The sequence below is a fragment of the Alligator sinensis genome, unplaced genomic scaffold (genome assembly GCF_000455745.1).
Source record: "Alligator sinensis unplaced genomic scaffold, ASM45574v1 scaffold1115_1, whole genome shotgun sequence".
Lineage (NCBI taxonomy): Eukaryota > Metazoa > Chordata > Crocodylia > Alligatoridae > Alligator > Alligator sinensis.
In genome coordinates, this window is record NW_005842317.1 from 584,950 (window position 1) to 611,356 (window position 26,407).

The window sequence follows — 26,407 nt, forward strand, 5'->3', positions numbered from 1 at the left end:
GGCAAGGCCCGCACTCACTGGCCCGGGAGACGCCGAGCGGCGGCGCTTCTCTAAGGGCGCTGCGGATTGGCCGGCGCTTCGCCGAGCGCGGTGGCGTAAGACGCGCGCTACGCCAAAGCCACGTGGTTTCGCGCCGGGGTGGCTCCGCCCATTCTCCGCGTAGGCGGCGGGCGGGGCGAGGCGCAGGCCCTGGCGGCCTCGGCAGGGGGGAGTGCGGGAGGCTGCAAAGGGCCGGGCATCAGTGTGGGGAGCGGCTGGGAGCCGTTAGCAGCTTGGTGCGGAGCAGGGAGGAGGCTGGAGCCCGACTCAAACCCCAGGGAAGCGGCCTTGTATTCTGCCTTCCTAGTCGCCAAGCACGAAAGCGGCGCTGTGGCCCGGCCCCGGATCTGCCTCTGAAGCTGACCAGGGCCTCCTCGTAAGGAGGAGAGGTCGCATCCCAGCCTCTTATTGCCGGAGCCGAGTAGTTCAGGAGAGGCACGGGTTTCTTGAGGGATTTCTTTTATTGCACCGACTCTAGTCTAGTCTTGGCCCAATGAAAGACATCGCCTTAAGAAATCCTCACCCCTCCCAAAATTTCCAGACAGTCGCGGCTACAACCTCGCTCCTACGGTACTTAGGGCCTTGCAGCATGCAAGGTTTAGTATCCCCTTAACGTCCCTCGCAACTCGGGTGTTTACCCACAAACACGTAGTCTCTCTTCGCGTGCCCTAGCAAAAGGTGCTTATTTAGGAAAGAAAGTTATAGGTGGAGGGATTAAGATGTCTCTAATCCTAGTGTAGAGAATGTGTTTAAAATCAGGATGCATTGAGGTGTTAGTGTGTACCATGTAACGAATTGTTTTTGAGACTTCTCCAAGGAAGAACAACACTAGTGTTTATATAAAGTTACAATTTACTAAGATGTACCTCCACTTTACATGAGAAGGATGATAACTGCTATGAGTTTACCATCTGACTTCCATAATCAAGTATGTCAAGAACACACCTGAAATCTCTCCCTGAACACTTTGTCAGCACTTCTCTAAAGGTAAACGTGAAGCTGGCTGATGAAGGAAGTTAAGATATAACTGTGTTGTACAGTCTAGGTTGCAAGTTTGAGGCCATAGCAGAAGCACTCGCAGTGCAGCCCTGTCAGAGTCCAATGACTCCGTGAATTCTGCTAGATAACTTGTCACAAGGACACGAGAAGGAAGCATTTGTGACATCACGAAGAACAGCATCCTTGGTAATGCACTGGAGTTCTCATATTTGCCTTCCATAGATTCTCATGGCAAGGGAAATAATTCTATTACTGCTATAGACTAATCCTTTTATCCTTCCCTATAAATGGGTTCACCTATGCAAAGGTGCAAAGATGCTGCCAGTATTCTCTAAAAGAAGAGTGCAGAGCAACTGATTATTTCTTAGAATTTAAATAGTACCTTTCATTTTCCTGGCCTTCTACTAACCAGGCTGTTTCTTAAGAAGGGACGTGAATGATGAAGTGCACTGTTGCCTATGAAAGCTTATTTCTGAATGAGTTAGTCTGTAAATTGCCACTCTCCCCTTTCTTTGCCCTTCTGCTGCCAGTAACTTTGTAGTCATATTAGCCCATGGTAAAAGAGAGATGATGCCTCCACTTGGGTAATTTGTATTGCTCAAGAAGTTTTCCCTAAAAATGAATGGAGGTGCTTGGTGAACCAGATCACTCTGGTATAATGCAAAAAGTTTTGTCACTTTTCACCATATGCTTGAACTTACGCATCTGGGAACTGGCTGGTTTGAGCCATAGCTAGTATGAAGTTACCAGTTCTGGCCATAGCTAGTATGAAATTACCATAGCCATAGCTAGTATGAAGTTCTGGCATTGATAACCAGCCGCTTGGTCTGTCCTTCAAAAAGACATTGCCAGGTTTAACAGCTGAACAAATCCTTAGATTAGAGCATGCCAAGCTTTGATTTTGATGGAACTACAGCTGTTTATAGCTGAGCCTGTCTTTCCTTCTTAAAAATTAAAACAGCAAATGTTGGTTTTGTGTGCATTTTAGTTAAATATCTCAAGAATACTGATAAGTACACCTGTAATAAAGGTACAGACCCCTTTTACTAAAATCCAGGATAGGGAGTTTTACATCGATGCTGTACACTTATGACCATGGTCCCAGATTAAATATACTACTAAATTTACATTTTTTTCTGCAGGGTAAAATGAAGGTTTGTTTGTATGCCACACTACTCTGAAGATTCTATACCAACATTTGCTTCACTTTCCTTCTTTACATCAGTCTTTTAGCCTGGTGAAATCTCTTAATTCACATCAATTAGTACAACTATGTTTTCTGAAGGTGAGGGACCTTAGTCATTTTATCAGCAAGATTTTGTATGTGTTCTAATAATTCACTTAAGCCTAGTATCTCAGATTTCATTAAATTTATTTCAACATCTAATTCACTTAACAGTTCTTAAATACTCGTTTTTGTAACAGGCTTTCGTATTCTCCACTGTACTATGTTCATGCAGTTCTGCAATGAGTCTGCTTCTCTTAATATGCCTTTTGAAGTGTGTTATATATAAACAGTTGTGGTCTGGAGCATTCTAGTCTTCATTAGTTGGAATCTCAGGCTCTCCTGGAATGTCCAGGTCATTTAAGTTGCCAGATATACAGACAAATGCAGCAGCTTTCTATTAAGGAGCAATTGTCACTGTACACACACACACACACACACGAAGTTAGCATACTGTGTAACCCAAAATATAAAAGACAAAAAGGAAAAGAAGAGCTAGGAAAGTTCTGCAGGAGCATGTCTCTTCTGAGGGCCCATCAATCTAGTGTACAGATGCTGGCTAACCTGGCAAAAGCCCAAATTCAGTCATCAGCCTACCTGCATCAGTGCAAACAAGAAAGCCATCGTTTCTTCTACTAAAATTAAGTTTGGCAATGGGTTCATGCTTAGGGTTCCACCAATGCTGTTAAATTAAATGATGGCTAAAATTGCAACTAGTTTCAAGATCTGAGTGCTGTAACCATCTCAGAAAGCAACAGTTTTACAAACTATTCTGAAATGGTTTTGGAGGACAATAGACGTAAAGGGAATTTCCAGTTAGCAGTAATGAATGTCTCATATTTTTCTAAGTTCTAACGAGTGTTCCAGACTGAATCTTATTTTTAATAGATTTAATTTCAGGATATGTACTTTGTGTGTTTATTGCTTCATTTGTGTGGTTCTTGAAAGATTGGTGTGTGTAGATGACAGCATTTAAAAATAACTGCTCAGAAAAAAAATGAAACCTAGCATGCTGTTTTGATGCTGGAACAACTTAGCCCCAAGGCTCTTGCATCTTAACGAAGACATCAGTAAAATATGAGAGATTAGCTTTTAGTTAAAATAAATGTTATTTACTGAATATAGGTTACAAACATTATGTTTTAAAAAGAAAAATGGGCGGTGTTGCTGTTTTGACAATAAACCTGGTGATATAGAGCATAGTTTCTCAACCTGTGGTACATGTACCCCTGGGGATACACAAGACACAGGCAGGGGGTACATGGGTATCCCAACACTCTCTCTCTCGCCCTCTTTTCCTCTCCCTCTTGCCCCTTCCTCCTCTCAAAACTATGGCAAAAAATTTGGTGCATTGCGCGGTGCTTTAAATTCCTCAGTAATAATGTGGTTCAGCCCTCTTAGCTTTGGCCATCACCTCTAGCCCAGGTACATACTTGAGTTGTGTACCCCTGGTGTAAAAGGTGGCAACCCTACCCACACCAGATCAGACATCTGTCATATCACGGCCTTATATACAAAGGCCTTCTTCCAACACATGGCACACATTAGTCTAGAATTTTCAGAAGTTAGGGGGTACTTGCTACATAAGAGGTTGAGAAACACTGATGTAGACTAGGACACAAGAAATACAGCTTGCAATACCACACTCTCCCTATATACCAAACATCCTAGATAGTGGTGGGTTGTCACTTAGGCCTAACCTATACAAAAAACAAACAAACAAGCAGTGTCTATGTCAACTATACCTGCTACACCAGCCAAAGAATTTAATGCCATTATACCAATCTACATTTTACTGGTACAGGCATATTACAAGAATAATCATGCTAACCAAAGTTGCTAATCCTGGCAGAAGTTTTAGGTGTAGACTTGGCCTTGCTAGGACCTGTTATTTCATTGACACATCAGAAGTGCATTCAGAAAAAACATTAGATTTATAGTGGTAGCTGACAAAAGAAAGCACAAAGTCTCAACTTTCCATTTTTTCCAGATGCTAAAACAAGCGTGTGCACACACACACACACACACACACACACACACACACACACACACAGCCAGACTTGTTCCATAACAACTTGTTTCACTACCATAAAGGAATGAGGGACTGGCAGAAGAAGGGGTTCACTGTGTAGGAACAGTTCGGTAGTGGTGATTAAGGCTGATACAACGTGCCTGAGGGTAGGAAGGCCCAGAGAAAGCAAGGCTCCAGCCAGCTTGGGATCACCCTACCCCAATTGCTCCCAAGCTGTTTAAAGCAATGGTGCCAGCAGAGCTCATTGCAGAATGTATGGCAGGGTGTCATATTACTGTAGAAGAAACCAAGGCTACCATTTCTACAAACGTCAAGGAGAAGGTACAAAATACTGTCAAAGTAAATTGGTGCTCAGGACCACAGGGGTACTCGTAGACACGTCAGCCATATTCTTCACAAGGAAAGGTTTGTCCCCACCACCTAGTGCCACAAATTAGCACTGCAACCTCCCAAAGTGCCATTCCCATCCCCTTCCTATACCTGATCTGCTGTTCTGCTTTCTCCCCTGTGCTCCCTGCTTAGATTGCTGCTTTGCTTTCTGCTTCCTGCCTTATCTGCTGCCTGTGCTTCCTGTCCCCATCTGCTATGTGCCACACACACAGGCAGCCTATGCCACTTATAGAACTTGCACTCCAGGTTAGCCACCCCTGGTCTAAAGCAAGGCCTTGCTTTCTGCAACACTTACATTACTCTTGTAAAACATTTATACTAAACTTCTCAGAGCTCCTGGTTTTTACTAAACAGGCAGCAGCTCAGGCATCTTTTAGTGTTCCTGGATAGTTCCTGGATAATTTCTTTGGGTATGCTCAACTGATCTTTTGATCTCTCTCTCCTTTATGATAGCTAGAATTCTACCCTGGTGCCAGGTCATCCCAAATATTAGATAGTTATTATTACTAATACAAAGTCTTAAAACAAACAGGCTTCTTTAAAAGACAAGTCTTTTATTCTCTAGCAACACAAGCGTGACATTTGAGTCCAGGGCAAGGAAGGAAATGTTTGGACACCACAAAAGAAAAAATATACTATGTAATAATGCAGCTACCTGAGCTCCCTTTCTTATTCCTTTTGGGCTCTTCACAGCTCTACTGTGTCCACTCAGGTCTGATAAGGTCATTATTTCTTGGTTCTCTACAGGGTTTGCATCCTTCTTCTCCTCTACTGGTGCCAGATGAAGGCTGTCTCTGCCAGGTTGCATAAGGTGTCCAGTCATACTGGGAGGTAGAATGGTCCTTCCCAAATACTATATGAAGTGTTTCATGGAGCTTCAGCTATTTGGGTCATCCCAGATATTTACTAGTTGCCCTCACCTCTGGCAGCCCTGCCACAAATCCTTCACCCTACAATGCTTTTCACCTCTAAGCCATCCCCACAACTTCTAAAAAAATGTGCTCAATGCAATTTTTGTTTTGTTCTGTTTTCAAATTCCATCTGGGATCTAAAAGTCAACGGTGAGGGGAAGAGACAGCAGCTGTGCCCATAATCAGGATTGTCAGCCAAAGTCTGCCCCCATTTATACAGTGTTCCACAATATGGAAGTCAATGTAGTTGCACAAGCATAACCAAAGGCAAAATAATTCAATTGTTATTATGCAAATCAGAAATCGTTACACAAACTGAAATCATTCACTCTTGGGGCTTCCTGCATTTACATTATTTTATTAAGAATAAAAAATATGTCATAAAGCACCTCTGGCTGTCTCCCAGCAAAGTTTTAAATTGTTACTTTATAGGGAATTAGGAATATGAATGGATCTTTCTTTTTTTTCCCTAAAGAAACAGACTACCTTGAACATTCTTTCAATATACAATGGACCTTTCTTTTTTTCTAAAGAAATAGACTATGACAGATTTAGTTTCATTCTCTATTTTGAATAGTTGTGGAGCTCCTTTTGTGCTGTGATTATATTTGATGGCTAAATAACATAGTACTTTGGTGAAAAGAGATTTAAACCAAGACAACCTGAAGACTGACATTTTCCATGTTTATGGGTACCCTGTGGGCAACATCTGGAGCTTACCTCAATAGCAACTTGCAAAAGTGCTTCAGCTACTGGTGGTTAGATCTATTTTGAAGGGTTGGGATTTTTATTCATCCTCCAAACATTCTATTTTTGGCTTCAAAGACTGCTGATGGTTATGTATGTCCTTTGGCTCTAAGCTTGCTAAGCCTGATGCATATGTTTAACCTTAAAAGGTTAGTTGGACTGCTCATCATCCTCAATGTACAGTTGAGCATACAGATAAGGCTTTACAAGATCAGGGAAGCAAATGAGAAGACTAAGGTAATTTTACATAAGATACCAAACAATACTACCAAGGAGACTAAACTAAACTAGAAATGAAAGGATCTTTGTTCTTTAAAAAAAATTTACTCTTCTGGCCTATTCCCAGGCTGAGATCGTAATCCTTCCAGGACATCAGAATGAGTTGTGGAAACGATTACAATGCAACACCACAGTATATTTTGGACTCAGCTGAGGAGGCAATCCTGACAGACAAGGTCTTACAAATGAAAAGTCCTTGCACAGTATGAGCTAACATACACATCGATATTTAAGTATAGAACCATTTTTTTAATTTACCTTTACACACCAGTACATTTTTTAAAAAGGAAAAAAAAGTAAATAATCCAAGAATCAGAATTTTAAAAAATGGTTTTGAAATATTTGCATTGCAAAGTAGCATTGACTTAAGAAAAGGAGACAGTTAAACAGTTGTGAAATATTACAGTCAACAATACAACAAATGCTGACATATTATCCACCTTGCTGTCTATTAATTCAGTACATTAATAAGAAAACAAGCATGTTTGTTTAGGGATGCCAATAAACTACAGCTCATTACACAGTCTTAGGGTACAGGTAATGTCAATACTAGTCAAAACTATAGCATATTTTTAGTGGCTTATGACCAAGCTAATTGTTTGGGCTGACAATTTCCATTGATGTTTGATTTTTTTTAAGTTAAGTTATTTCTAAGAGGGGAAGAAAATCCCTATGTTAAGACATTTTAACCACTTTGTTGAGAATCTGTTATATGACCATGCTTTGAAGCAGGAAACTTAGAATTTGGTAGGGATGTACTTTTTGCTATTTTTGTAAAAATATACCTAAATCTGTCTGACGTACAGGCCTCTATACCTCATGTGCTTGACTAATTAGCATTTGGACAAGGATTTCATCTGTGGTAGGCAAGTTCCATTCACTTGCCTGTATGTGCCAAAAGGACCAAACATGCTTTATCAGATCCCCAGGGTTGATGAAGACATTTCCTGAAAAACAGCTCCTCATGGCTAAGAGAGCATGAAGACTGTCTCTCTTGTGCTCTCTGTGTTATTGCTGTGCTGCCCAAGTAGCATGTAGGAAAAGGAGAACAGCTGCACTGGAATGCTGAAGGTAAAGTTTTGCTATTGCCCAACTTTTCAGGCTGGAAAGTCAGGCATTTAGTGTTCTTTAATGTTTTTTAGATGTGACACTCTTAAAGCACAATAAGTTTTCAGACAAAATGAAAGGTCACTACCCTGAGCAATTTACAGTAAATTAGTCAATAACAGCAAGGGAGTAGAATGTCAGTCTAGGAGGAGTTGAATCTCATTGATGACAGATGTGTTTAGTGTGTTTTATAAACTTTATTTCATACTTTTTAAAAATATGACTTGCAGCAGTTTAAAGAGACATTTAAGCTGAATAGACAGGTAACCAGACTCAGAGCTGGAAAAATTTTCCAGATCATGACTGAGCATCATCAGGGTAGAGCAGGAAGAGTACATTGCTGATGCTCTAATGCTATGTCAGTGCTGTTCTTAAAGACTTCACTCTACAGGACTTTCAAAAAAGGTACCTTGAATAAGCATCAGTATTTAAGATATTTAAATACATAGGTAGGTTCTTAATATAAAAATTTAAATCCTAGAGTGAACAGTCAAGATAAACATATTGATATTTAATTGAGCCATCCTATTACATGCAATGTTAATATCCACTTATTTTTTAAAGCACTGCTTTAGATTTTGCTTAAAAAGACAGAAGTAATTTTTAAAAAGATGGAGAAAACCTGCCAAACATGCGTTATACAGATTTTGTAGGCATTCAGCATACTGTTAACTCTTTATCATTACAGCTAATTGTGGAATTCCTATGTAAAAGAACGACTACTTGGAATTCTTTGCAGTCTCATAGAGTCTAGTAAGTCAGGTACTAAGATTATATCAGGCAACCCCCTGAGCACATACCTAGTTTATACTAGTTTAATGTCTCCTGGGGTTATACTATATTTATCAGGAATTTGAACTTGTATTCCTGTCCAGAATATGTAATATGCACATTCAGCTGGGATGCCCTGGAAAATAAAAAACATATGGCTAGTAGCCAGTCACAGTTTAATACAGATTGTTTCCAAACCAGGTGAAGTGACTGCCATTAGAGAAATATTCAGTTGTTCTCAGAATGCAAGTGCTGCAGTACCACTTGTAATTCAATTGACATTGTCAGCTAGAACTCTACTTCAACAGCTCTTTAAACTGATCGTAGTACGTAAGACATAGTTCTAATTTTCCGAGGAGAGGGCTATTTAATGAACTAGTTTATGAGTCCAAATGGCTCATTATTCCACTAAGGTATAAAAGAGACAGGGAACAACTCTCAACTAGAGAGGAGTGTTGAGAACAGATTCCAAATGTGGTTAGCCACTGTGGCAGCTACTTTGGTACAAATGCCATCTTTAGGCAAGGAACACCATGATCTGTACCAGAGAAGCAAGGTAATTGCTGTGATCCAGATAATTCCAGCTCTAGACAGGTTGCAAGGGTTGCCAAATGGGGTCAAGTGTCTTATACTGAGAGAAGGTAATTATAGGGGCAGCTAAGCCTGAGGAGGTTTAGGTTGGGGGTTTCAGATCAGATTATGTTTGAAGGATGCTTTGGTTATGAAAGCAACCACAGGCGGGCTGATGAACTCCATGAGTATGTTGTTTGTCCAGCTGGGTACAGATCATCCCTGCTAAAGAGAAGAACTAGACCAGATTCTGCATATGAAGATCCCAGAGTCTCCTGTTAACTCTGGCCTTTCAGTTGCTTCAAGATTGCTCTGCAAGTGAAAGCTTACTGGACAAAGACGGGTTCCAATGAAAACACTTCAGTATATGAAATGAGTTTCTCAGGTCCTTATTGGGTTTTTTTCTTCCCCTGTCCTTTCAATCTGTGAGGTCTGAAGAGCCACAAATGGCAAATTCCTGTAGAAAATAACTTGTCTCAAAGATACGTCATGGATTAAGGAGTTTGGACAAACCGAATCCTGTTCCTGTATTCTTGGTGTACCCCTAAATCCAGCTTTTTTAGGTCTGTTCTACCAAGTGACACCAGTTTATCTAAAAGTATAAACAGATTTTAGCAGGTCTTACAAACTTTTGTTTAAACATTTAAATCTATTTCAACTTGAATTATATACATGTAAATGCCAGGCAAACGTTAAACTGATAGGCAGTCTTAAACCAAATATAAGTGTATTCATACAAGGGTTACATTGATTCAACTGACCTGGGATTTGAATTAATTTTGGTTAAACCATATAAGTTTTGTTGCAAGGGGCATGAGTTGGAAGTTTGGTTGTTCAAGAAATACTGGGGTCTGGGTTAATGACCTGAGAGTTCGTGTGGTCACTTGTTATGATAGTACAACAGCCATTTGGGGGGCAGCTTATTCCCAGCATAAGCAACATCTGTTCGTTTAAAAATGCAAAAGGCTCTGAGCAGTCATGTGAGAGGGGTACGTATAGAAGAAACTGTGCCCACTTTAGGTTTAAAATTTTTCCCCAAATGCACAGCAACTTAAGGAACAGAGCAGTCATCAGTCCAAATGCTAATTAGTCAAGCACATGAGGTATAGAGGCCTGTAAGTCAGACAGATTTAGGTATATTTTTACAAAAATAGCAAAAAGTACATCCCTACCAAATTCTAAGTTTCCTGCTTCAAAGCATGGTCATATAACAGATTCTCAACAAAGTGGTTAAAATGTCTTAACATAGGGATTTTCTTCCCCTCTTAGAAATAAAGGAAATGGTTCAACCATACGCATCATCTTAGAATTTTGTCTTTGTTAGTTCTCGAGGGAAAAGTATATGAGTCAGATACTATTGCTTCTACCCCACTTGCCTGGTCAACTAAGAATTATACAACTATTTAATTAAGCAAAAGTAATATTATGTGATACTGATAATGCACTTTTTAAGACAGATCCTAATAAAGAACCCATGAAAGGAAGTTGCTAGGAAACAGACTGCAGGTTTTTATAGATGCATTAACTGCAAAACTATGTGAAATAGAACTTATCCAATTTTGAGCTTCTTTATTTCCCTAAGCCAAATTGGAGAATTGTAGCCAGCACATACTCCCTTAAACAAAATGTTAAGAAATACCTCACAACCTATTGAAAAACTGAAATTTTGCTTCAGGGAAACAAACCATTCTAAGAGCTGTTGCTGAAATGAAGGGTAGAAGTTAAGGTCCTGTCCACACTACTGAAAACAAATCTTATTCAAACAAGGTTTGATCATGCTTTTCTCATAACACCTGCCTGCCACATAACTATAATTCGGTTATCAAAAAAATCCCTCATCAAGGCAGCCATGCTACAACCTTGCTGACAACCAGATTCAAACAGGATCATGCCTAGCTCCATTTTTATCCTAGTAAAAGGAGGACCATAAGCCAAATCTGTTATGCATTTCCAGCCCTGCTGAAGCCCTGCAGCATTTTAACTTTCTTAGTTTCAGCCTTTTAGGCTAAAAAACCCAACCAGTTTAATGTGGTGCTACTAATTAGTCTGGGATATGATTCCGATCAAAACAAATGTGACAGTTGTTTATACATGAGGCTTAAATTGAAGTAGCCCCAACTATTCTCAGGTAAAGCATTAATTCAGATAATTCACAGGTACTTAGGGCATTTTTACATGTGCTCTGGGACGCAGCACCGGGCACTTTAATTAGCAAACCGCATTAATGCGTATCAGAGTCCCCACACTGAAAAAATGATGGCGGGATGCTTTGAACTAAAGCTCATTGAACGTGTTTTATTTCAATGCACTCCACCACCATTTTTTCAACCCGGGATGCATGGGGACGCTGATACACGTGATGTGGAAGGCTGCTGGAGTGTGTCCATTTCTGTGCTCCAGCAGACTTGAATACTGCAATCTGTTCCCTGAATGTCTGTAGAAGCCCTTATTATAAGCTCTGGGGTTTGGTATAAGATAAAACACTCAAACTGGAATCAATCCTACAGGTACGAACGACGCGGCAAGAGGCAACCCTGACCGTATTATGAGGGACTTCGAGGCTCTGGGGACCAGGCTGAAGGAGACGGGGGCGCAGGTGGTTTTTTCCTCTCTCCTTCCGGTGAGGGGGCGGGGACAGAGGCATGGGGCCTGCATTGGTGAGGTCAACCAGCGCTTACGCAGCTGGTGCCGCCGGGCAGGCCTTGGGTTCCTTGACAACGACCCATGCTTTCGGGAGGGGGGATTGCTGGGGCGGGATGGGCTTCATCTCTCCCCTAATGGCAAGCGTGGGCCTAGAATGGTATAAACTCAAGTATATGCTCTGAGAACCTAATCAGCATGTGCATGCTGGTTTTGTCATTTGGATATTTGCATTGTAGGTATTTGCACAAGTGAATATTAAATTTGGTGGCATCACTTCTATAAGTTTGGTCAGACTTTCAGGTAACTACATGTAACCACATATAAAAAGTTACTTGTATGTAGTATACTATAGTTACTTTTTCTTCCTGTACATTACCTCTTCACTTAAAGCCATGTTCCTTATTCTGGCATGCCTGTGGGTATCAGGGGGGGGGGTGGGACTTTATGTCAAGGAGCACTACACATCCTCTGCCAGCAGTATGGGGTCAGGGGAAGGGCGAGCTGAAGTGCTCTGGGTCAAGATCCAGGGGGGGCAAGGCGAGAGGGATTTGACGGTGGGGGTCTATTACAGACCCCCCAATCAGGAGGAGGAGCTGGACAGGGAATTTTCAGGCCAGCTTGCGGAGACACTAAAAGCAAGGGATGTAGTTGTCATGGGCGATTTTAATTACCCGGACATCTGCTGGGAGGAGCAGTCAGCCGGGACGGACCGCTCCAGGAGGTTCTTGGCCGAGTTGCAGGACCTCCACTTGATTCAGGAGGTGCACAGTCCCACCAGAGGAGATGCTCTGCTGGACCTGGTCCTGGCCGCAGGCGACGACCTGGTAAGAGGCCTCCAGGTTCTTGACCACCTGGGCAATAGTGATCATCGCGTGCTGGAATTCACCATCCAGCGTAGAGTGTCAAGGGCCCGCAGCAAGGTGGTGGCCCTAGACTTCAGGAGGGCCAACTTCAGTGAGATGAGGAGATTAGTGGGAGAGGAACTGGGGTCCTTGAGGGCAGAGGAACTCAGCGTCCAAGAGGAGTGGTCGTTCCTTAAGGAAACGATACTCGGGGCCCAAGGGGTGTCCATCCCGACAAGAAGCAAGGCGGGCAGGAGTGTCCAAAAGCCCCCCTGGCTCACCAAGGGTGTCCGGGAATGCCTGCTTGCCAAAAGGGTGGCGTACGCCCGGTGGAAGGGGGGTGTAATCTCCAAAGAGGAGTATACCTCCTCTGCTCGGGCCTGCAGGCGGGCTGTTAGGAAGGCCAAGGCGGAGATAGAGCTCGGATTAGCGTCCAGGATTAAGGATAACAAAAAGTCCTTTTTCAAATATATTGGGAGGATGAAGAAGGCGCCGGGTAATGTGGGGCCCCTGCAGGATATGCGGGGCAATCTGGTGGTTGCGTCAGAGGATAAAGCGGACCTCTTTAACCAATTCTTCACCTCCGTTTTCTTGTGCAGGGACCGGGACTTCCCTGCTGTGATAGAAGCCGGACGCGAGGGGATCGCCTTCAGACCTCAGGTTGGGGAGGACCGGGTTAGAGAGCTTCTGGAGGGGCTGGACGCGTTCAAGTCAGCGGGTCCGGATGCTCTCCACCCCAGGGTGCTGAGGGAGCTGGCTGGGGTTATTGCAGGGCCCCTGGCACGGCTCTACGAGCGATCGTGGTGCTTGGGCCAGGTGCCAGACGATTGGAAGGTAGCTAATGTGGTCCCCATCTTCAAAAAAGGGAAAAGGGAGGACCCGGGCAATTATAGGCCCGTCAGTCTTACCTCAATCCTGGGGAAGCTCTTTGAGAAGATCATCAAGGAGCACATTTGTGATGGGCCGGCATCCGAGATGATGCTCAGGGGCAATCAGCATGGATTTATTAGGGGGAGATCATGTCAGACCAACCTGATTGCCTTTTATGATCAGGTCACAAAGGCCATGGATGCAGGTGTCGCGGTGGATGTAGTCTTTCTGGACTTCAGCAAGGCCTTTGACACCGTCTCTCACCCCATCCTAATTAATAAACTAGGCGACTGTGGCATAGATGCCTACACGGTCAGATGGATTGCAGATTGGCTGAAGGGTCGCACTCAGAGGGTGGTGGTGGATGGATCATACTCGACTTGGGGGGAGGTGGGTAGTGGAGTCCCCCAGGGCTCGGTCCTGGGGCCTGCGCTGTTCAATTTCTTCATCAGCGATCTTGATGTTGGGGTGGAAAGCAACCTGTTTAAATTCGCTGATGACACCAAAATTTGGGGGGAGGTGAGCACGCTAGCAGGGAGAGAGAGATTGCAGAAGGATCTGGATAGGTTACAGGGGTGGGCAAACAGGAACAGGATGTGTTTCAATACGGACAAGTGCAGGGTGCTGCACTTGGGTAGTAGGAACCAGCAGCACACTTATACGATGGGGAACTCCCTACTTGAGAGCATGGAGGCGGAAAGGGATCTTGGTGTCATTATTGACTCCAAGATGAACATGGGCCGACAATGCGAGGTCATGGTTGGCAGGGCTAACCGGACCTTGTCGTGCATCCACAGGTGCATCTCGAGTAGAGCCAGGGAGGTGATCCTCCCCCTCTATGCGACGCTGGTCAGGCCGCAGCTGGAGTATTGTGTCCAGTTCTGTGCGCCCCATTTCAGGAGGGATGTGGACAACATGGAGAGGGTCCAGAGGAGGGCCACCCGCATGATCCGGGGACAACAGGGCAGACCCTACAGTGAGAGACTGCGGGACTTGAACCTATTCAGCCTCCACAAGAGAAGGCTGAGGGGGGACCTGGTGACCGTCTATAAACTCACTAGGGGGAACCAGAAGGGTTTGGGGGAGACGCTGTTTCCCCTAGCCCCTGCTGGCATAACAAGGAGTAATGGGCACAAGTTGATGGAGAGGAGGTACAGATTGGACATCCGAAAAAACTACTTCACAGTTAGGGCGGCTAGGAGCTGGAACCAACTTCCAAGGGAGGTGGTGCTGGCCCCTACCCTGGGGATCTTTAAGAAGAGGCTGGATACTTACCTGGCTGGACTCATTTGAGTCCCGTTTTTGTTTTTAGGGTGAGTGTTTGTTTTTTTTTGGGTTGTTCTCCCACCCTGGTGGGGGGTCGGGCTAGAAGATCTATTAGGTCCCTTCCGACCCTGAAACTATGAAACTATGAATCCAGTTTACTGTTTTTATTCTTAAGCAATATTTCTGTACAGGAAACAGCCATGTAGTGGCTGTCAACCTTTTTCAGTTGTGGACCCCTAAAATATTTTGAATGGAAGTGCAGACCCCTTTGAATTGTAAGTGTGGGTAGTCACACACTTTTCATTGATCAGAGTCATCTTTTACTCTTTTACTTTTACATCTTTTACTTAAGACAGCCTGCAGACCCCCAGGGATCTGTGGACCACAGGTTGAAAACCACTGTTATAGTGAACGAACTACACCTATGTTAATTCAAGGTACAAAGGTAAAGCACATTACCTCATTTGTATGGTCTCACTTGGGTAGGAAGTGACATAGATCACTGTATAGAGTAGTAACATTCTGGTAATCCTTTTAAATGTGTTAATCTTTTTAAGTTTGCTTTAGATTGCAGTGATGTATGGCCACTTCATGACTGAATAAGAGCATCCACACAGGAGTTTTGTGCCTTATACTGTGCACATCAACACCTGTAGTTAACTCACCTTAACTTTCCTGTTAGTCCCAATCTACACAGGTTGTAAGGGCATGTGTTTACAACATGCTTTGCCCAGACTCTTGTTAGTTTTTGAGCCTCTTCTCCACACCTAACTGCCCTGGCCAGGGTTGTGGGTTGGAACCCAGGCTCCATTTTCATGTTGGCAGCTAACTCCAGTGTCCTCCTGCTATCTCCCTACTACCCTCACCCATGCTTCCAGAGACAGAGGCACATTCTCCACAGCTCACTGGTGAAGAATCAGAGGGGCTCAGCAGTACAAAGAACCATAGGATATGCGCCCCCAGAAGTCCTAGCAACGAACACATAGGTTAGCACAGCACCCGTGAGAGTGCAGGAACCTAAGGAAGATATCCCAGCACCCAAGCTAGCCAAGTCTATCACACTGCCTTCAATACAGATTGAGCCTCACTCCAAACAAGGTACCTCATAATAAGGTCTGTATTCCAGTCATATGATACAGAGCTTAACCTGGGCAATCTGATTAATAAAGTTTGTCATCCTGAACAACTACAGTGCTTACAGGTTCTCATGATTGCCGGTCAAACTTTTAACCAGGAATAACATGTTACAACATGAAATTTCAATGAGTTTGTTCTGAAAGGCATTTCATTAGGTGTTTTTTCCAAACACAGTTTTTGAAATGATGGGAGGAAATGTCTTGATAAGGATTCTTCAGAAGTTGTGGGAGTGAAATAAAAACAGAAGTGGGGAGGGATTTCTTCCACCCAACTGGATAAGGCTGGGAGGAGTAAATACAAGGAAGCTGCAGTGGAAGAGAGCCACTCTTTTACTTTTTCTGCACTGTGACAGGAGCATAGGAAAAATAACACTAAATAGAATAATTTGTTTTGCATATATCATGCCATTTTTTAACAGATCAAGCCTAAATTTTTAAAGAAACCTTTTTTTCCTGGCTAGTCCCACTGGCTATCATTTAAAAAATAATACCCTTGTTAGAAAAGTAAACCAAGATTTAGCCGTGCTATGCTCCTGATAAAGAACACACCTTTAGCATTCATTTCTTTAATCTGATTGTGCCACCAGTCTTATTGTACAAAGAAGAATCAAGCTCTGGCATAACATGCATGATATGCAACTATGTTAAAATTAGCTACCCCAAGATTATTGTATTCACAGCATAGCTAGGACATTATTCAGACCAGCTTTCTCACCAAATAGCTTGAACTGTGGATTGGAGACTACAAGCCCATTCAAGGCTCTGTCCTTGGGCCAACACTATTCAACATCTTCATTAATGATGTGGACATTGGTATCAGAAGCGGACTGGCCAAGTTCGCCAACAACACCAAACTTTGGGGTAAAGCATCCACACCTGAGGACAGGAGGGCAATCCAGGATGACCTGGACAGGCTCAGCAAATGGGGGGACGAGAACCTGATGGTGTTTAACACCAAAAAATGCCAGGTTCTCCACCTTGGAAAGAAAAACCCGCAACATGCTTATAGGCTCAGCAGTGCTACGCTGGCTAGCACTATGGACGAAAGGGACTTGGGGGTCATGATTGACCACAAGATGAACATGAGCCTTTAATGTGATGCTGCGGCTAATAAAGTGGGCAAAACGTTGGCTTCTCAGGTAAATCCCAGGACGTCATTCTCCCATTGTATTCAGCCTTGGTGAGGCCGCAGCTGAAGTACTGTGTCCAGTTATGGGCTCCACAATTCAAAAAGGATGTGGAGAAGCTTGAGGGAGTCCAGAGGAGATCCACACACATGATCAGAGGTCAGGAGAACAGACCTAATGATGACAGGCTGAGAGCTATGGGACTCTTCAGCCTGGAAAAGTGCAGGCTCAGGGGTGATCTGGTGGCCACCTATAAGTTTATCAGGGGTGCTCACCAGGATCTGGGGGAACATCTGTTCACCAGAGCACCCCAAGGGATGACAAGGTCAAACACTCACAAACTCCTCTGCGACTGTTTCAGGTTGGACATAAGGAAGAACTTGTTTCCTGTCCAAGCCCCCAAGTTCTGGAATAGACTGCTGCCGGAGGTGGTTCAAACACCTACTTTGAACACCTTCAAGAAACATTTGGATGTTTATCTTGCTGGGATCCTATGATCCCTGCTGACTTCCTGCCCCTGGGGCAGGGGGCTGGACTCAATGATCTTCCAAGGTCCCTTCCAGCCCTAATGTCTATGAAATCTATGAAATGAAACTGATTTGCTTGAAAAGGCCTGCAGTCAAGATTGGACCTACATGTTGGCTAGATGTGCCTATTTAAATCAAGCTCACAAAGAGTAATGATAAATGATCAATCAACTCCTCCAAAATCATGCGACTGGCTTTAAAATTAGGAGGGTTACAAAATAAATCTTAGGCTTTTTTATTTAGCGCTTGGTGATGAGCCTTTGGGGTTTGCTTGTAAAAGGAAGTTCCAGCTTTTCTCTGCATTCATGAATTCCAGAAACTTACTTTCTTTTAGCAGTAACCGAGATTTTGACATTATCACTTGACTCCAAGAGCTGGGGCTTTCAGAAATAATACAAGATGTTTACAAGGCTCATGATAAAAGGAGAACAGTGAGGAGGTAAAAAAAACAGTTAAAATGTTCTTACTTCAGTGAGTCTTGTATCTGAATCTCTCTGGTTTTGCTGCTGATGTGGAACAGTTGTGGCTAGAAGCAGCCAAAATAAATTTGTAATCACACCAGTGTTAATTTAGACAAAACCAAGGATTATGGTATACACCAAAGGGCTTAAATGTAACTGCATGGCCTACAGAAGTAGCCCAGTTTGAACAACTCATGCATGTACAAGAGCTATAGACTGCTCCATCAATAAAAACAAAAACACTATTTAATAAGTGAGCAGATACTTCCTCTGCTCACTGTAATTTACTAATTATATATAGATGCAGCTCAATGTATATTACTTTGCATTAATTAATTTTGAGATGACAAAGACTCATCTAGCCATAATTAAGTTATGTCAGTAAGGAAGAACGCAATTTTGTCAAGCAACGATAAGCTCAACTGACAGTTGTTCTAAAATAGAATTCCAGAAGTAAACATGAACCCAACAAGAAATCTCACCAACCCATGCTCTTAACTGGGGTTAAATACTGGTGCTATTCTCTAAGATGTCTAGGAAAAAAATGGATGCAGACACCTAAGACAGGCTCTGCAAAGCATGGAGAGCTCTTATTCCTAGGCTATCGAGTCATAATCTCTTTTGCTTCCTTCTCTCTTGTTCTGTAGATCTTAGACCCCTGATACACTTTACATGTATTGCACAATTAACTGGTCAATCATGCAATAAATTTAACCAGCCACACAGGCAAAGTAATTATCACATCATAAAAATTACTATAAAAAGGAGCTAACTAGCTACAAAATTAGTGCTTGAAAATGTGTAACATGGTTGGTTTCTATCCAGCTTTAATTTGAATGGGTAACAGGGCCCTTAGGTTCTCTTTTACACAGAAGTTAAGTTCAACAGAAAAAGTGGGGGGCATGCTCCTATTGCAGTGTTGCCTGTAGCTACATGCAAATCGAGGAGGTTCAGCTTAACCTATGTTTTGGATTCTGCCTCTGAATACCCACTTTGGCTCCAGTAATTTGGTCCCCAATTCCTGACTCCTGACTTAGCCTGTGTTTTGGATTCTGTACCTGCCTATGGCCCTCCTCTGGTGGCCTAACCATTAGGCAAGACTGCACACAACTTGGTCCTTACACCTACCAATGACTGAGCTCAGAATTCCAGAAGGAGCTGTGAAGACAAGCTGGAGAGCTCACTGGCATCCAGTATCGCAGTGACCCCTTGCTGCAATCCTGGATTAGACCATGCCTCTAGCCTGGGGACCCAGGCATTCTCCTGGGAGGTGAGAGATGTGGGTTATGTTTGAAAATCCTCAAGCTGATGAGAACATTGAATCTGGGCCTCTACTTCCACCGTATGTCCTGCAATGACTATGCATTTATGGAAAGTGTGGGCACCTCTTCCTCCACTCTTAACAAAGTGAGCTAGCCTCTATAACCCATGTCTTACTGGCTACTATAGGCATCATCTCCTAGCATGATAGCTGTGCCTAGGAACAGGGATTCACAACCTAATTCTCCCCATGCATTGGTAGTTCCACGTTTTCTGTTTTTTCCGCTTTTCACCAATAAATTCCTTGGTTTTTTTATTGAAGTTATTCAGGTTTTACTGATTTACACCCATTTTTCAGTTCACTCAATTTTACCAGGTACAGTAAAATCCCTGTTAACTGGCACGAGCAGGTAATGGCTGGGGGGTACTGGTAAGCTAAAAGTGCCAGTTACCTGAGGCACAGGTTTCCAGCTGGATGCAGAGGGTGGGGGGTGGCAGCAGTCACACATGGAGAGGGGGCAGTAGCTGCCCAATGGCCGGGGGAAGGTGGCTGGAGCTGCTGTCTGGGGGTGTGGGGCTCCCAATTCTGACCCCAGGCAGGGAGGGAGGGGCCACAGGAATCACTCCTGGTGCGGGCAGGACCCAGCTGCACCCCGGTAGCTCCGGCTGCAGCCCTGTCCCGGGCACTGGGAGTCCCACTCAGGGGGGCAGGTAGGAGAACCCGGCCCCACTCCCTGCAACAGGTGTTGCACCCAGCTGCTCTGCACGGGCCCGTGGGACCGGAGCCACTGCCCAGGGGTGTGGGGCTCCCAGTTCTAACCCTAGGCAGGGAGAAGGTGCTGGTGCCATGGTCAGGGTTGGGTCCAGCCGCACACCACTGCTCCCCAACCTCTGGGCTGCGCTGTGCCGTGGTACAAGCAGGTGGAGTCAGCTGCTCCCAGGGCTGCTGCAGCAGGGGCTGGGGTGAGTGGGGACAAGCGGAGCCCTGGAGAGTTCGGGGTGCAGCGCAGCCCAGAAGCTGCAGGCAGCTGGTGTCGGCTGCTGCCAGGGCCTCTGCAGCAGTGGTTAGGGTGAGTGGGGACTCCCTTCCTCCCCTCACCCACCATGGGAACGTTTTTTTTTTCCCCCAATTTAAACCCATTTTTTTTCTTTTCTTCCTTTTACCCCAATGTCAACCCAGTTTTTATGTTTGGAAAATAAACCCTGAAAAAATTTTTTTTTACTAAAAACTGAAAACGCAGAACACTAAACATTCTCCAGAGTCTCACCTTGAATCTGAATTACTGGAGCTGGGGACTGCTCATTAAGAGTTTGTTGCTGGAGGACCTCCGTCTTCTGAATGTTAAGCATCAGTCCCATTTTCTTTTATGCCTTGGTAAAGACATCAACGATTGCCTGAACATCTGTTTCTGAGCAAGCACAGACTACAGCATAATCAAAGTACTGGATCTCAATGATTGAGGTGTGATGGTCTTGATTTTGGTTGAGTCAGCTGAGATTAAATAGCTTACCATCCATTCAGTAGTTCAGCTCCACTCTGGTGTGGCTGGTGAACTCAGACTGGTGGAGTGGGTGGAGTGTCCCACAAGAGTGGGGGGAGAGGGGGGTTGCAGCCGGCAGGGAGGCGGGGGGGGTTGCAGCCAGCCAAGCACTCCGGCCGGTAGAAGGGAGGCTGCAAAGCCCCCCGCCCCCTGCCTCCGCCCGCTCCTGTGGAACGCTCCACCCACCCCACCAGTCTGAGTTCACCAGCCATGCCTGGCTCCACTCCAACTGGAAGCTTGTTGGTGGTCAGACAACCTCAATAGTGTATAGTCCACAGTGCCATGTATTCATGCTAAAAGCCCCTTTCACCACCAAAGCAGTGCAGAGGGGCCTTAGTATGGATGCAAAAATTCATCTTCATGATAAGGAAGTTACATTTTGTCTCTTTTTACATTTAAATGAGATCACAAGATCTTTGATAAAGGTAAGTTTAAGATCCAGCATTTCTGTTGCATAATTATGACATAGGTTAATGGCTCTTGGCATGTGGTTTCATAGCCAAGCACTCACATAAGGTGATCTGTTATGTGTGAGTGTGCAATGACAACACATCATATCGATTGACTGATTCCTAACAAACAGGAAAAACATATGGCCCTGGTAGTCATCTGCCTAACCAGTTAGTCCTCTTTTTGCATATTGTCTTCTCGCTAAGCTCTTTGAACCTTAACGCTCAAATCTTAGAAACCATATCCATCCCTTTTTTCATCCTATTGGGTTTGTGGGGAAGGGGGAAAAGCCCCTCAGTCAGAGTGGGTCCAGTAGTGTCAGAGGACAGGCATTTGAATTTGAAAGTATGATCTCCCCCTCTTCATTCTCCTCCACTGATGTCTTCAGAAGCCCCTGAACATCATCTCTTCATATTGGGGATCTGTAAATGCTGCATAATGCTGGCTGCCTTGGTAGTGAGGGAGTAGCTCTGGCAGAATCGCTTCGCATGATGTCATCCCACTCCGGATTTAGAGGACAATGCCTACAGGAATCCATGCTAGCAAACTCACCCTCCACACAGACCACCCCCCTCAGTGTGAAAGCAGTCAACACTGTGGAAGCAATGACAGATTTGCTATAGACCAGGGGTGGTATTATTTTGGCTGGAGGGCTGCTTACCGAGTTTTGGCAAGCTATCGAGGGCAACATGGGTAGCCCCACCTCTTGACAAGTGCCCCACCCCCTGGTCGCCATCTTGTGACCAAAAGTCCCACACTGTAACCCCTGACCTTTGCCACCAGAAGTCCCTCCCTTTGCCCCCCCCCAGATGTACTCCTTTCAGCAAGGGATTTTGCCATCTTGGAACCAGAAAGATACCAAATTATATTCTAAAAAGTGAACATCTACAACATTCATTAATTTAATTTTTAAACATATATTTTTGTCCTGTCCTATTTATATTTTTTATATTTTTGTCCTGTCCTATTTACATGTGTTTGTTTAGTGTCCATAGAGGTGATTGCACAATGTCTTAAAATGAAGTTAGCCTTGTATATTGTGAGGGGGTGGGGGCATGGCAGGGTGGGCATAGGTTTATTGGGGGGCTGTGTGTGTGTGGGTATGTGGGGAGGTGGGGGAGGGGGGGTGTCTGTGGGGATGGATAGGTGCGGTGGGGTGGGTGTGGGCTGAGGGAGCATGTGGGCATGTGCGTGGATATCTGGGATGTGGGTGGGCATGGGGTTTGTGGATGAATGTGTGTGGGAAGAGGGTGGCTGGGGTATGTGAGGGGGTGAGTGTCGGGGTCTGTGTGTATGGCAGTGCGGGGGGGCTATGGGTGCACATGTTTGGTGGGGTGTGCATGTGGGACTCGCCCTATGAACACACACGCACATACACAGCCTCTTTCTCTCCCTCCCTAAACACACATGCACCCCACTCCTGGCCCCAGGGTACCGGCATGTGCCCCATGCCCACGTGGTCCAGCCATGTAGCCAGGAGCCATGTGGTGCTGGAGCAGTGTGCAGGCAGGGAAGTGGAGAAATGGCTGGGGGTGGGGCAGGGCTGGGATCCTGGGTCCTGCTGCCAGGATACTGGGTACTACTGCCCCTGGCTCCTGTCATCTTTGACAGGCAGCCAGGAGCAGATAAATATTAATTTTCTATATGTTTTAGGGGCGCCACAGGCCAGATGGAATGGCCTGGCAGGCCAGCTCTGACCCATGGGCCATATTTTGCCTACCCCTGCTATAGACCATGAGGTGGAGGGGCAGAAGAGAGGGAAGAAGATCTCTTGACATCCATAGTTTGGAGAAGGCATCTGTTCTACCTTGTGACAAGCTGCATGGTGAGCCTGCCAGTTTAAGAGAAAAACCAGCCTGGAAAGCTTCCTGCAAATGTAGCAGAATCAGGAGAGGGCTGGGCTTAACTGGGAGATAAGCCCAGACCCCAACCAGGTCAGGCAGTTTAGCCCTGAGTGCCAAGAGGTGAGGAGCTTCTGGCACAGGGCTGTATCTGAGTTATGAGGGAGACCAAATAAGATGGGGTAAGGTAAGCAACGGAGAGCCAAGGAACAGGGCAGAGGGCCTTGGAAGTGAGAGGCCAGGGAGAAGAGGGTCTAGGAATGGACAGGGCCAGGGAGGCCAAGCTCTGGAATAGATGGGCCTGAGGGAGGCCTGGCCTTGGAGTGTCATGGCTGAGTGTCATGTGGGAAGAACAATGAATGATGACACCTGCGAGGCTTGGGGCATAGTTAGGGGCAAAATGAAGCCATGCAATTAGCCCTTAAGGTGAGAAGGTCATGGGTGATAGATAGATAGAACAGATTGGAAGCCCTGGGAACAGCCTCTCTGATAAAAATAACAGAACATCAAGGTGTGGCAGATGAGATGGGGCAGCTGCCCAAACAGAGCAAGGGCTCATGGGACTCCAGGGGTTTCACAGCCACCCCTGGAGGTGGTACCTGTTACACACCTCCAAAATTAAGAGACACATGAGCAAGAGCTATATTCACAAAGGTGACAAGCGCTGTAGCTCCAGTCCTGCAAAGACTATTTAACACCTGATGGACTTTAAGCACATGGAGGTACATCACCTATCACTGCTTGTCTTGGGATTGTGCTGCCTACCAGTCCCTCACTGCTCAAAGGTCACATTGCCTGGGGCCTCTGAACTTCTCTTTGTCAGGTTGGTGAGCGATGTGAACTCTTCAGGTCCTGACCGACCTATCAGCTGCTCAAGTAGTTCAACTCTTTCATATCTCAAGCTGTTTGCTATTTCCTCAGGGATTTCAACTCTTAGACTTACTAATAAGATGGCTTCAGCTGTATTTTACTATAAAGGAGTCACATTGAGCATTGCTTCCTCCCCACCCCCCCACAACATCCACACAACTGTGTCCCACAGCCCATTTGTTCTTTCCAACTGCAAAAATCTGGAGGGAGGCCTAGTGACGCCAGATTTGCCCCAGCCCCTTATATTTAGTTTCTTAGGGATACAAATCAGGAGGGAGACACAAGCAGGCCCCTAACTTTTTGAACCTGCATACCAGGTCAGAGTATTTAAATTTTAACACACATACAGTGGAACAGAGTTGTTATCCTTAGAACACATGTATACATACACAAAAGCAGGGTTACACTATATTTGTGTATTCCTGGCTATAATGAATCTGGGGCCGGCCTTAAATTTCATATTTGTAAAGCTGGGTGGTTGTTCTTAAACATTTAAAGGGATGTATATTCTTCATAAGGCAGAAAAAGCCCACAGACAACTTAGGACAACGAGACATGGGTTCATCCACCAGTTCCAGAAGCTGTAAAATGGTGTTCACACAGTGCTGCTCCTGGGGCACAGACAAAAGTTACATTTGTCTCATGACTAGCCCCCTGAAAGCTCTCTACAGCTGTGTCATGACACAGGTGTGTGGCTGCAGAGTCCTTTAAAAGTGGCTGTTTATGCAACAAATTAACCCCCATCAAAGAAAGTCTGAGAGCCATGGGACTCTTCAGTCTGGAACAGCGCAGGTTCAGGGGGGACCCGGTGTCTGCCTAAAAATTTCTTTACTGTCTGAGCCCCCAAGACCTGGAATAGACTCTCTCCAGATGTGGTGCAGGCACCTACTCTGGACTTATTCAAGAAACGCTTGGATATTTATTTTGCTGGGGTCCTTTGACCCTAGCTGACTTCCTGCCCCTGGAGCAGGGGGCTGGACTTGATGATCTTCAAGATCCCTTCAAGCCCTAACATCTATGAAATCTATGAAATGAGGAATCAGATGAAGGCGCTCCGAATTTCTGTTCCATAGGGTCAATCTGTTGTGCGCAGTGCTGTAATGCACCTCCAGTGCTGTCTGCAGGAAGGGAGAGGGAGCAAGCTGTGGGCTGGGGTTTGCCTGGATGAACTGGAGGAGGGCAGGTGGATTGAAGGCCCCCTGCCTTGCAGGCCCCCTCCAGGCCCTAATCCCAGCTCAGGCCCAGCAAATTTCAGCCTGCAGCTCACTCCCCCTCCCTGCTCTTCCCTCCCTGCCTGCAAACAGCACTGGAACTGGGATGCGGGGGGAGGGCTAGGGGAGAGAGGCTGCAGGCAGGCTTCTTGGGCTTAATCAGCTCCAAAGTGGTGCTTGATCCCCACCTCCCTTTCCCCCAACCCAACAGGTGAATGTCTGTTGGGCTGGGGGGGGAGGGTTGCAGGACACCCTAACTGATGGCACTTTATATAATGCACCATGAATTAGAGTGGGGCCTGCATGGCCCCTGGGGTGATCAGTGCTACTTCTCAGAATTAACATAGGCAGAGCTGGCTGGGGTCTCTCTGCAGGCATTTTGGTATGCAGAACGTGAAGGTTGTAGACTTGGGGCCATCCATGGTAGAGAGAAGCTGTGGTGGTGTGCACAGACAACATTATGCAGAAGCAGGGCCCTCCCAACCTACCTTCCTCCTCTCTAGCCTCTACATGCAGTCAAGCTGAGACTAATCTGCAGTCCCCGGGTCTTGAGTTCAGCGTAGATGGGTGGACCTTCTGCTGGGGGAAACAAGGGGCCTTAGCACTCACCCATAGTGTAGACTCAAGCGAACTAGTGAGACCTCTAGCAGTGCCAATGTGGGTGGAGATTGGGAATATGAGAAGAAGCTGGGGATGCAAGGAATGGGCTGTCTCTGTGGAGGCAGAAGGGGAATATCCCTTTCTTCCTCCCCTGCCTTTGCACCTTTGGGTCAGGGGGCTCTGAGCACCAGGAACAACCAGGGAGAGAATAGGGAACCTCCCATCTAGTCCTTGAGTGAACTGCTGTAATACAATCTAGCTCTCAGCTGTCAAAAATTTGGACAACCCTAGTTACAAGTATGAACTCTTAGGGTAGAAACTCTTATTTTTTTATATACTGTTAAGAAAACATGACACTGCTCTCAGATGGGTCTTTTGGGCACTGCTGAAATATTAAAAAGGGTGAAGAAAAGATAGAAGCCAAACTGCTGGAAGCAACACTAATGCAAATGAAGGTAAGCAAAGACACATCAAAACAGCACACGTAAAGCCAGAAGGGGAGAGTCAGTGTGGAGCAAGTGAAGAATTTTGATACGTATGAGAAGCAGGCGGAAAACCACAGTCAAAGTAAAATATTCAATCAATCATTTAAATTTGAGCTGAGGAAACTATATTGCTATCATGAATTTAAAATGTAGGAAGAATTCGTTAAGGGAAGAAACAAAACTAGTTGATATAATATACTAATATTT